The sequence below is a fragment of the Accipiter gentilis genome, chromosome 17, assembly GCF_929443795.1.
Source record: "Accipiter gentilis chromosome 17, bAccGen1.1, whole genome shotgun sequence".
NCBI lineage: Eukaryota > Metazoa > Chordata > Aves > Accipitriformes > Accipitridae > Astur > Astur gentilis.
Window position 1 is genome coordinate 14,946,302 of NC_064896.1, and position 13,083 is coordinate 14,959,384.

The 13,083-nt window shown below is 38.1% G+C and overlaps 1 protein-coding gene across 1 annotated transcript in view; it reads left to right on the forward strand.

The window, feature by feature from the left end:
• The window catches only part of PIK3C2A (phosphatidylinositol-4-phosphate 3-kinase catalytic subunit type 2 alpha), a 76,348-nt gene that overhangs the window by 792 nt on the left and 62,473 nt on the right, over nt 1-13,083 (forward strand). The window lies entirely within an intron of this gene.

Sequence of the window (13,083 nt, forward strand, 5' to 3'; positions counted from 1 at the left end):
CCATTCCCACCCTGTTTCAAAGTGTCGTACCTGTTTTTTTGGTCTTAATATCTTCTGTGTGTTCTACCCTGCAGCCTTGCAAACACCTGTGCAAACACTAAAAGTGCTCAGAAATTATTCAGAGAAGTTATTTTTAGCAGCTAGGTAAATACCAGCTGTAACAGCAAATACGCTGTAGATCCTATAAAAATAACTGTTTCTGGAATAAGCATAGATTCTAGTTGTAACCTCTTAACAATACTATGAGCCTGTACTCATGTTTAAACAAAGATGTATTGACGTGCAAAAGTGAAAAACTTTTATCACTGTGCATTGTATTTCTGTTATTCTGATTTACAAGACAAGTATCTACAAGTTAAGCTTTTTTTTAAGGAACTGTTGCAATAGTTTATACAAACGAGAGGAAAAAATAAATTATTGAGGGATTTGCGCAGTCTAGGCAAGATACTCAAAATTGTTATGGGGTTTTGAATGCTTAATTATAATGAGAATTGGAGTCCAAAGCAGTGGTTGAAATTGTAGCTTCTGGGTTATGCATGTGAAAGAAAAAATGGGAATGTAAACTGTCTATAATGACATCTGTGGTAATAGAAAGCTATTAAAGTAATAGGGCTGACACTAGTTAGAGCTTTCCCTGTCTCTCAAGGAGATACTGTTCAATACTACAAAATCATTTTCCTACACTATTTTTCACTTTAGAAACAGAGTTTTGTGGTCAGTTAGCATTCCCTACTAGTTTGTAGACTCATTTGGGGGACTTGGAAGCACTGGAATTTATTAAGCATAAATTTGTACACGCATGTCACTTACCACAAACAACTTGCAGCAAAAAACTGAGTAGCTGTTCTAATGGGAACAGTTGAAACAAACGTACAATGATACTTAAAATTCAGTTGAAAGCGTGCCACAAATATGTGCAGAAAGAACCTGCAAACTTGCAGCTCTGCGTTTTATCTGGGTAAACCACAACGTTGCACAAGGAGAGCCAGTTGGGACCGGACCTTTTGACATGTAACCGGCTCCACAAGCATGACTTGCTGTAGGCAGGGAGATTGTGCTCTGCTTGCGTGGCAGCGACCCAGCATCCTCGCCTACGTGTCGCCAGGAGCCAGTTACATGATAAGGCAGGAAGGAAAACCTCTAGTGCGCTGGGTAGTGTTTGGCCATAACTGACTTAGTTGGCCTTCTGGGAACACAATCATCCTCCCTTTTTGCAGCTTAGTTTAAGGTTATAGCCTACAACATGCTGCTCTGCCACACTGTTTTGTCTTCTGTGTTTGAACAGGTGTTTGCAAGGGTGCAGGGTAGATCAGTTTCTTGCTGGAAATATTAAAATATATGCACTTTTTTTTCTGCCTTTACTAGCATCAGTGAAGGGGAGCATGGGGGAGAGTTGGAAATTCTTTAAACAGCTGTTGATGCCAAAAGGAAAAAAGCTGTGTGGAGCTGTGCCCTTGATGCTATTGGTAATATGGGACACCCGATGTTGCTTTTCCCAGTAAGGCACGATATCAAGCTCTTCAATGGCTGATTTGGAATATACGATGGTAAAAACGTCCATGGCCAGTTTACGCAAACATCCTGTAAACCAACAGGGCAGGGTGCCCAGGCAGTAGTGCAATAGCTGTACTGACACTGGTCAATACATGAGAAGCCTGGCATATCTGAATGCAAGAAAATTCATCTTGGTGTATACCATTAGATTAAAATACACTTACTTTAATGCGGTAACAAGGTTTGTTCTGTTATGATTTCCTGCTTTATTTCTAAGTTGGTTTCTAAATTTCTAAAGCAGCTTTCTCTTCTGTTGTAAGTTACAAGATGATGTTAGGCTCATTGAGATTGACAGATTCATTCTCCTTTTTCTGGCTCTTGCCATTTCTTTTTTTCTTTCACTTAATTCTTTTGGGTTTGTAGGTTGGTTTTTTGGGTCTGTTTAGCTCTGATCTCCCCTGGCTTTAGCCACACAGCTTCTAAAGCTGTTTGATTGCTGCTTTAGATGGTTTAGAAGATGCTTTTTGGATTCTTAAATGTCACCCCAGTTTCAACACGCAGGAAGCTGTGGGGTTTGAAAGCTGCTAAGGATTTTAACATTGCAATGGAAGCAGTTACCTTAATCTGAAACTGAGAAACACTGTTCTTAATGCTGGACATAGTATGGCAGAGTGAAAGAAAGGACTATCTTTGGCTACTCTTTTGTTACCTTGTTCTAGTATGTTAGAAAAAATGGGTAGGATTTCAAGAGGCCTCCTATGTATCAGAGTGTCCTTGATACTTTTGGCTGGTTTGGTTTTGTGAGTTTTTTTATTTTGTGGAAGGTTATTGATATAAAAACTCTCATCAGCAGAACAAAGAGTTAGGTAGTCAAATGTCTCTGAAGCAGTAGTCCTAAACTTTGGCTCCTTAATCTCCCTCTTCTGTCTCTCTGCTCTGGGAAACACAGTGACAGATGCTACTTTTGCCATTGGCAGCAGCAGATGTTATTTTCTCAGAGTAAAACTGGGTAGAAAGGCTAATTTACTAGCATTAGTATTTTAACCACGCTGATAAATTCAAGGCTGGTGGTAAAGTACTCCCCCCCCCCCCCCCCCCCCCCCCCAGTTCTGTCTATTGGAAGAAGCAGTAGTGGCAGAAGCCATATTGTAACTTCTTTCATTTGAATTAGGAAAAAAACACAGAAATGAGAACGGAGTTTATTCTCCATGCCTCTATGGCTGTGTCAATGCTGGTATTGAAAAACTCACGCTTAACTAGCACAACGTGTGGTTTCCTGTGAGTTGTACGAGTACCTGCTGGTCACCGAGCTGAGGCTGCTGAAGTCATTCACTGTGTTTCCCCACAGCAGTGAGTTCACAGACATAACCACAGACGTGAAATTGAAATAAAATAGTGACTGGAAAGAGTGTCATGGTTAAGTGCCTAATTTATCTGGTGTGGGAGGGCTGTTGACTTCATATGAAAGTGGCAGGCAAGAAGGCAGTTAATTCAGTCATGGGACTCTGCTGTGGCTTATGTCTCCTTCAGGAGGCATTGGTTTCAGAGGAGTTACATGAGTTTCTACTTAGTTTAGTGTATGGCCCATAAATTTTCTTTTTCTGGCAGACCTCTGCCTGGTGTCTTTCCCCAGTTTGAACAAGTACAGCTCATGTCCTCTCTGAATAATACTACCTTTTTTCTTTCTTTTTTTTTTTTTTTAAACTCTTTATCCTACTGTAGTTTTTGGTTCCATGAGCTTATCAGTTATGGCCATATCCTGGCTTTCAGGAGACTGTTCTGTACCAGAATTACCCATTTTGTGGGCATTGTCTCCTGTTGTAACAGGGTTAGCTTTTTTCTCAACAAAATTACTTCCTTACATTTAAGCCCTGGTACAAGTATTCTGGCTAAAAAGGGAGTAGAGGAATTATGCTGTAATTTTAGCAATTTTTTTTTTATTGTGTAGTCTGTCTTTTACACTGGGAAGAGTTTGCCAGATCTTCTGTTGTTAATTCATACATAGACAGTCTTACTTTAGTAGCAGATATATGGAACTGATTTATTATTCCTTGTACAACTGAGATGAATTTACTGAGGCAAGATACATCTTTCTGTTACAAAATTGCAGTAGCATTGTATATTACTTTTGGCTAGTAGAAGCATTTCTAGGAAATTAAATGTAGAACAAAAGACTTTGTATAGAACTAATCCAAATGTTGCAATTCAGAGCTGAAAATTGCAGTCACTTTTAAGAACCCCTTTCAGGCTGGGAGGAGGGAATATTTCTAACCTGTGGTTTTGTAAGCCAAATGTATGAATTCAGTAATAAGTTGCGGTGAATTAAACCACAACGTGCTCTTAGAGTGTTGCAGCTATTCTATGCTAAATTTGCAATACCTCACCCCTTAGTAGAAAACACAAGCAGCAAGATTTTATAGTTTTAAAAACAAATAACCAACAGCTGAAAGATGATAATATCTTTTTTTTTTCCCTTCTCTCAGGTCCCAAGCTGTTGTAAGGCCTGCTGCTTGGAGTGGAGATTTCTATCATTGCTTTGACTATTTCAAGATTGTTTTCACCCTCTGTCAGTCACAAGCTGATAAGTGCTAGTTAGTTATGTTACTTATTTTTCTCTCTCCAAAGACTATGTGGCTATTTCATGTCAGACTGGAACCTGCTTTTACTGAAGGGTGGAGAACCTCTGGGTAGGGTGGATCCCTGGCTTTCTGGGGCTGTGCCATTGCCCCCTTCCATGATCTGGGGCACATCTGGCAGCTTGACCACAGCCACGGGGTGGGATGTGTGCCTCTTGGTGACTGGGAGTGTCTGTGGTTTGGTCCCTTGGTGGATCTGCCTCTGGTCATGTCAAGTGATTAATTGGAATGAAAAACTAGATGGATTGTTCTGGTTGGTTGTTAGAGATTTCTTATTCCTGTTTTGGTTTTAGTCATCTACTCAATGACATATAACGAGAACCTATTTATTGCAACTCTTGAGGAGAATTCCATTATACTAGTTATTTGGAGAGGTAGAGAAAAAAATCCATTGTCTTCTAATGTTGACCAAAACCCGAATTCTAAAATAAAGATCAGTTATCAGTGTAACTGCAACTATTTATATTGCAGTAGTAGAAATTCCAGGTCCCTTTTCTGTTAGGTACTGAACAGCTCGGACACAGAACGAGAGAGCTCTTTGTCTATGAAAGTTTGTAAGTCTAAAGTGATCCTATATTATCTCTCATCTTCTGCCTGTACTTTCTTGGGTATGTACCTATCTGGCTTTCTGCTGCAGATTTCAGAGTGATGTATTAATTTTCAGACTGATTTTCTAATTTTAAAATTATAAAAAATATTTTTTCTGTATATTGTGAGTGAAAGGAAAAGTAAAATATACTGTGAACTTGGAAAGGATGAGGAGAAATAAATATTTTCCTAACAGGAAATTTTATTTACTGAATTTTAATAAGATTGCTACCTTAGAACAAAATTAATAAATCTTAGTCTGATCATAGAGGGTTTGATAAAGGGTTTTATAAAAATGTTTTATAAAGGTAAACATGCTTAATCAGATTCAGTTTTTAAATTCACCAACTCTTAAACAGAAATTTATCAGCCAAATAACTTCATGTGGAAACAGGAATATTTAGGCCTTGGTGCAGCAAAGTATTTAATCATATGTTTAGGTCTATGCCTATGCCTACTTCCTTTTGAGTATTTGTTTACATTTCTGTAAGATTTTGCAAAATACATTTTTCTAAACGAGCAAGCTAGTGACTCAGGACTTTAGAGATCGCAGAAGGGAAGCTTGCCTGAAAATTTCAGGTCTACACTGACTGAAAAAGAAAATAGACAGTTTTTATTCTGTAGAGGAAGATTAGTTACATGCACATTTACCAAAACCTGGTGTAAAGATGCAGGGTGCTTTGGAAACAAAAAAGGAGATGTGGTCGGAGAAACAGGTGTGATCTTGCCTCCAAAATGCTTATAGTTAGAACTGAGGCAAGACTCATGGTATGTTCAGAAGGAAAGAACAGAGTAAATTGAGGAAGAAAGCATAGTTTAAAAAAAAAACAACAGGTTTCACTGTGTTGAAGGTGTAGAATAATATGAATACTAGTACAGGACATGAGGATAATTTCAGACTTGAAGCAACATGGAAAAGTCACAAAGGGAAGACAGAAGAGGAATAATATCTTGCTTAAGAAGGAGATAAGACATCTAAGTTGGTACAAGCTATTTTGGTACATTCAACGGAAGAGAGGATGGCTTGGAAATGAGATAGTAACGAACAGCAAGAAAAACAAGAAGTAAAAGGTAGGGTACTGTGGTTGCAGCAAGAAGTGTATCACTTACAGCACTTTCTTGGCTTCTTGTTTCTACTAATGGAAATCTTATGTAGAAAAAAAAAGACTTGTGGTAAAGGATATACAGTGTATGTATATTGCACAAATCTCATGCAGAATAAGAAGTACCGTAAATGTTTCATTAAAGGAATATGTAGTACTTTATTCCTGATGCAGTTTTCATTTGATTTCTTGTCTAAATCAATATTTTATTACATATTTTTTCAAGTCATCTGCAGTTTATATAATGCCACTGTCATTGTAAAGCAGATGAGCAGCATCTGAATGTTAGGCAAAGGCTAAGTATCTACCAGATATTTACAAGATTGTCATAGTAATTTTAAAAAATGCTTGTCTTTTAAAATTACATCTACTTCTGCCCTGTCACAATTATATGCATGTGTTTATCACTCAGTTATTGCAGGGAAAAAAGTGGGAGTCAACATGGGGTTTTTATTCTTGTGGTGTTTAGGTTTTTTGGTTTATTTGTTATTTTTCTTCTATAACCTTGGACTAATGGGGGGAAGTCAGCAATGATGTTTCCCAGAAATTTGTACCAGGCCTCTGTGCTTCAGTGTTGTCATAAATGATCCCAAAGGGGGTACAAAATGATGTGAGAAAGTTTGTTGATGACAGGGAATTACCAAGAATAATAAAATTGAAAATTGACCTTTTACTTTGGAACTGCAGAGTACTCAGTAGCTGGGTGATAAAGCAGCAAATGTCTTAGTAATGTAAACTTATTTGCCTTGAAGAAGACAGTCTTGATTTTGTTTTTCTTTTTTCCTTTTTTTTTTTTTTTTTTTTTTTCATCCCAAATGGCAAACTCTGGACTAGCTCTCTTGTTGCTCAGGTTGTGGATGTGTAATAAGAAAGTTCTGTGAAAACATCAGTGCAATGCTCAGTGGTGGTCAAAATAGCAAGTATTAGGAATAATGGAATTGCTAGGAAAATGATAGCATAAAATGCAAAGGATTGTTACATTACTGCATAAATCCATTGTGCACCTGTATCGTAAATATGACATGTGGGTCTGTTCCTTTAATGTAATGAGTGGCATGCTGGAGGTGAGTAGAAATGGTCGCTATTTCTCATAACACAAGAAAAAAGCAATCAGATCAGGTGGCAGATTCAAAGGTACGTGCTGAATATTGCTACCTGTCTTTCCTTGGTATTGCATGTTGCAATTTCTTAGCTGTCTTCCGCTCTGCAAAGTTGTCCCACCTTTTGGTCTGGATTGCAAATCAGAGTTAAAGTATAAGCTTTTTAACTGCTTTGTGGAGAAAGATGAGGTAGGATCTGATGTATCTTTGAGAGATTAAAGTTCAGAGCATGCTCTGCACTTACCTACACGTGAAAAGTTCAGGCACTGTGGATGAAAAGTGCTGTTACCTTGTGTTGTGATGAATTGTATGAACCGAAGGTCTTCATTTTCCTTTAGGTTTTTAAATAATGGTACTTAGTTCCTGGTAGGGATTTATCTTTAATTGCATACAAAATAATAATTGGTGCCATTAGCAGAACTTGGTGTTGAAAATACAAGATGCATAGCCAAAGAATGGGATTAGTTGTTCTAGCAAGAAAAATCTCAAAGGATGCGGGGAAGCACACATGAGTGCAAGGGGATGCAGCTGTATGACCAAGTGAGTGTGAGTGAGCACACATGAGCGTGGGTGTGAGACAGAGCAGGAGTTGGTGCGTATGAGCAAACGGGCATGTGGGATGCGTGTTAGTGAATGTAAAGATGCATCAGTGTGTATTCATACTGGTGAGCATGCAAGTGAGCATAAGCATGCACAAGCCTGAGCAAGCATGCAGGTGAATGTGTGCATTGAGTGTTTTTCAGGAAATATGCAAGTGGAGGATTTAAACCAGAATTCATGGCCTTTCATTTTTGTGCTCTGCAGATGTTTGAGGAGAGGTGGCTCTTACTCCCCAGTCCCCTGCCTGTCTGGAGTCTATTTGTTTTTCCCCACTACTCTTCCATGGGGAATGTGTTGAAGACCGAATCTTGCAGTGAAAGGGTAGCAAGAGCATTTCTGGTCTGGAAGCCATTTCCCCAACCTTTCTAGACTCTCTATGGCGTAAAGCACCCTTTTGTCCACTGTTTCATCTGGTTATGCTGAAATGAAATATGCATGTTTGTGGACATCTGTAGAATAGTGCTGGCAATATTTACAGTTTTGGGAGTTGAAAATAAAACACACACACACACACAAATCTATGTGCTCCTCGGAACAATGAGTTATAGACTGAACATGTATTTATTTCCTCACACTGGAAGAAGGAACAGTATTTAGCAAGAAGTATTGTTGGTGTCCTTGTTGGACCCCAACATTATCTTGTTCCTGAAAACCTTGCTGAGGAAATTTGAATATTACAAGAATGAGAGGATATGGTTGTAAGTTCTGCTCCATCCTGTGTTGTGTTGGACCCTGGCCATCAGGAAACATTTTGTCTACTTCAGAGATGAAACACTTTCTCTTCAGTAGTAGTATTATGAGCAAGATGTGTAAATAATATGTGGCGAGGGGCGACTTTATTACAGAAAGGGAAATCATCTCAACTTTTCCTTTCTTTGATGAACTTCTAAAAAGAGGTTTCTCCAAAAGATATGCTGGGGGGAATTTGCATGTGTTGTATTGATCTATATAAACTCTAGTTATAAACATAAAAGTAGCTTAAAAGTTGTTTCACTCTGCTTCTGTCACCCTTTGTACTTTTATCAACCATTGATCTTTATTCTTTGTCAATTCATACATGTTTAATACTGCATTGCAAATAGTTTTCCTCACCTCCAAAAGTATTCATAAAAATAAGGCTGGGAGAGAATAGTTCAAAGAGCATTGTTTGTAATTTTCTTGCCTCTGCTGAGCTGAGAGTCTAGAAAATGGAAATACGGGCTTCTACCTCCTGCAGAGGAATGGAAATAAATCATAATGCAAGCTCTTTCAAAAGAAATTACATATCCTGGAGTAGGAAAACTCATAGATCAGTATAACATTTTGTTGCATAGCTTGAGCTTTTTCAAAAGATGGACTCTATATAGACATTTGCTTTGGTATCTAACTGGTAATTTTACTGAATGTATCTAATTTGGATGAAAAGTTACGTGGTTGACCTGAATGACTCATGTCACAGGGGTAAGTGGGGGAAGGACAGTTTGAAGCAAAGTGTACAAAAAACCTTGTGGAGAAAGAAAATAAAGATTGCTACATATTCCTGCAACTACCACTCACTTTTAAGAATATTTTTTGCAGAAGCAGGAATTAAATAGTGGTATGAATATAAAAGTAATACCTCTAAAATAATTTTGGAAGACGAACATGAAATCAGTTGTGCAACTAAATGGCCATCACACTATAATTACTTAGACACTGTTTCTTCTTGCAGGCAATTTTGATATGAAAGATTTTATGGTTGTTAGTGTTCATACTTATTCTGTGAAACAGGTAAATGTTAAGCTAGGTGTTTCATAGATTGTGAAGCAAAGAAGTTATTCCATGTTGTGGAGCAACTGCCACACTGGAAATAAAAAACAGAAGCTTTGATTCCAAATCTGTTGATACAACTTAGAAGTGGAAAAACTGCCTTGTGAACCAACACCTAAGAGCTTCCTACAATTGGTTAGCTACATGCTGCCTGCTTTTCTGGTGGTGACACTGGATTAAAGGTAGCCAATAGTGCCTTTCTTTATGGTACTTGCCGCAGTTGCTGAGTGTTTACAGTTGTGAAAGGTAGTGGAGGTGGAAATGTCTGAGAGAAAGACTGACCTATAAAATAGATCAGCACAATGATAATTCTTCTTCTGAACCTTATTTTCTTTGCTTATGTTGTCACATCTTCTGGTGTCACTCCCACATCCTTATATACCCTCCACCAATAAAAATGTGACGTACAAAGTAAAAGCTTTCATCAGTCTATCTGAAAGCACTCTGCAATTGTTCCTTGTTTCACAAAACCACAGTTATCCAACGTCCATTTTGCAGGCTGGTGAACTGAAGCCAAGACAGACTGGTCTGCCTCAACAAACTATCTGTTGTAAAAGCATTACCAAACTCTTTCTGTGAGCCTCAGGCTGCAGATGTATAATTTCATCGAAGAAATGGTGCAGGTTCAGTTACCTAATTACAAGGGGACTGGAAAGCCTGTCTTGCAGCAAATCCTTTTCATCTGTCCTTGTCTGGAATGTCTGAGCGTCTCCCCAAAACTTCTTGTGCAAAGGGACATGTGGAGCCCCTGCAAATCCTCCTGAAGAGTCATTCTTCCCCAACCTACCCAACAAATCACAGCCTTTTTGTTAAGAGGAATTGCTATACTCGCAGAGATGGAAACAAATATTGCTTCCCATGCCACTTTTAAATTAATACTATTTTCTGAGGTTTCAAGGAACTTTACCAACTGAAGTGACTGCACAAAACTCTTTTTAGATACTCAAATGCAATCTTAAGGCTTTATCATCTGGTCAAGGTAAAACTCCCTTCACATTAATGACTGCAGATGTAGAGTCCCTCATAGGACTCAAATTTTGGGCAAGAATTGATGTTTTGCATCAAAATACTCTGACTTTTGTACCACTAAGGATTAATACTAGACTGCGATCAAGTTATTTAATTGTTTAAGGGTTTTCAAAGCCAGTAAAAATAGCAGCATCAGATTTTTTTTAAATCCTCATTTACAACAACAGCCCAAAATATTCACTGCCAGTGCTTAATGATCAAAGAGGGACATGGGAGTTTAAGCATGGGTTTAAAATAAAAAAAAGAAAGCTTTCAATACAAGCTCTACCTCTGTCATCACATCTGTCTGCCTTTTGCCATGAGGCAAGCAGTGTATATATCTTTGAAGTCCTTTATTTGCAAAGGTGGTAGTCATGCTCTATCAGTACTTTCTAATCTCCATGTATGCACTTCGTTGAGACCGTAATACATTTGTGTTTGACTGATGAACTCATGGTTTCTAATGAGTTGCAGGGTCTTTAGTGTTGTAGAAGTCTGTTTTGACCCTAAGTGACTTGGGTTAGGTCGCTAAAATGCTAAGTGGTGAAATAACCTAGCATGCTTGTGTGAGCTTCCTTAACCTACATGCTTACTTAAGAAGGGGAAAAAATGGAAAAAAAATACAGCAGTGGAAAAATGTTATTGGTGATTACACTCCAAAAGGTTAGTGAATTTTCTGAATTGCAATATCTGAAAGGAGATTAAAAATTTTGGAGTATTTTTGAAGTAATTTAGGGTTATAAGGGACTTTCTGGAAACAATCTAATAGTTAAGGAAGAGCCTGTGGGAAGCTGAATACCTGAGTTCTGGTCTTAACCACGTCCCACCATGTGGCCTGGTTTTCAGAGACTGAATATACTCTAGGGTTTGCTGTAAATCCCCTTTATTGAAGGGTCACATGGAATCTTAACAAATGACGTTATGATACACAGTCATGGAAACATAGTTTCAGCTTTTTGCTCTGGTTCGTTCATTCGTTCGTTCTTTGTCTGAATGCAACATAATAATAGCTTTTGAGACTGCACATAACAGATTGTAAACTTCTGGGGAATGTTTTAGTTATCTGTGAGATCAACCCTGTTAATTTTGGTGCAAATAGAAAATGAGTAAAGCTTAATTTCCTCTAAAATCAGATTAAAGAAGGATTCTTTAAATGCTTTCAGTGTAAGCCCTCTACAGCTGTCAGGCTATCTGTCCTTTTCCTTAGAAAACTGTGTGGTAACTACAAAGCTCATGAAACTGTGATGTGAGAAAAACTAAGCACATAGAAGTGGTATAATTGAGAACAGGATTTTTAGCCTGGCTATTCCAAACTGTAGGATTTGTGATAGCAATAATTTTAGAAAAAAAAGAAAAAAATCTGTTTCAAATCCGTGGCTTATGCCTTTAGTGAAAGCTGTATGCATACTTGAAGGTATTCAGGGAATTATCTAAAAGACTGGAAATGTTTCTTGTATTTGCAGGGTTGAAAAAAGTCCACTTCTGTCTTTAGAACAAGCTATTAAAGTCTCTCTCTACCAAAGAAAGAGATCAGAGATGATCAGTACTGCATGTTCTCTGCTGCTTTAGGAAAAGGTAGTAACCAGGAACTACATTTATAATACTTTACTGCATTGTAGGGCCATTTTATAAGACTAGCATTTTAATCTTTATTCAGGTTTTAAATCTCATAAAGAATACCTGGTTTTAGAAAAATTCTAGCTTTTCAACTTAAACCTTACAGATTTTTCAAAGGTTTTTAATATTAGGTAGGAGATGGGGATTTTACTTCATAATCTAATGACCAGGTTAGAGTTGGACTTGCTTTTTAATAATGTGAGACTAAGAAGGACAGGATGGCCTTACTAACAGAGTATGAACAAATAGCTGGAGGACCTAGCTTTTCATTAGCTTGGTATTTTAATACATAGTGTCTCACAGGTCAAAGATTCAGCCAGGTACCTCTGGGGGATGCCAAAACATTGCAGGTGGATTCATCCATCGGTTTTTGTGGGATGAAGCAAAGATAATTTTGTTCTTTTTAGGCTATGCTTTCAGTGAAACCAGAGCAAAACTTCCATGGATTTAAATACGAAGTCATGCTTTTCAATACAAGATCATGCTTAATGCTACTGTGATGTGATTCCTGATTTGGATGATGAATTTCTGCTCTTCCAAAAGACTATGCAGTAGTATATTTCTCAAGCAAAAGACCATTACTATTTAAAACTTAGTATTACATTTATATTTGGAAAACAAGTAATTTTCTTAACATTGATACTGTGTTTGCAAATGCTTTAATACTGCCTGAGCTCTGCTCTTAATTAGGATGAGCGCTGTATTTCTCCATGGCCTGATGTCACTGCTTCATTGCAGAAGGATGACTGTGGATCCCGAGAAGCTTTGCTGACAGGTGATTTCTCTTGACACCTTGGAAGATGAGAAGTGACGTTCCCAGTGTGTTCTGCACACCCACGCTTGGATGCATAAGCTCGATCCTGACAGGGTTCCTGATGTATGTGGTAGAGTTATTCTGATGGATGAGGAGTATCTACAAAGATAGGGTTCGCAATGAGGCCAGAACTGTGCGGTATGCTGATTAGCTGTCCTCCTTGAAGTTTCTCAGTGAGCAGTGCATACGTGAGCGTACACTACTTTTTTTTATCCCACGCACACAAGCGCTGCGTCAAGTTAAGTGACTTGTGACACTTATTAATGCTGTTGGCTTCCTTCTGCTGGGGGCTGACCACTGCAATCCTATTTGAAAAGTTTTCCACCAAACTCGTA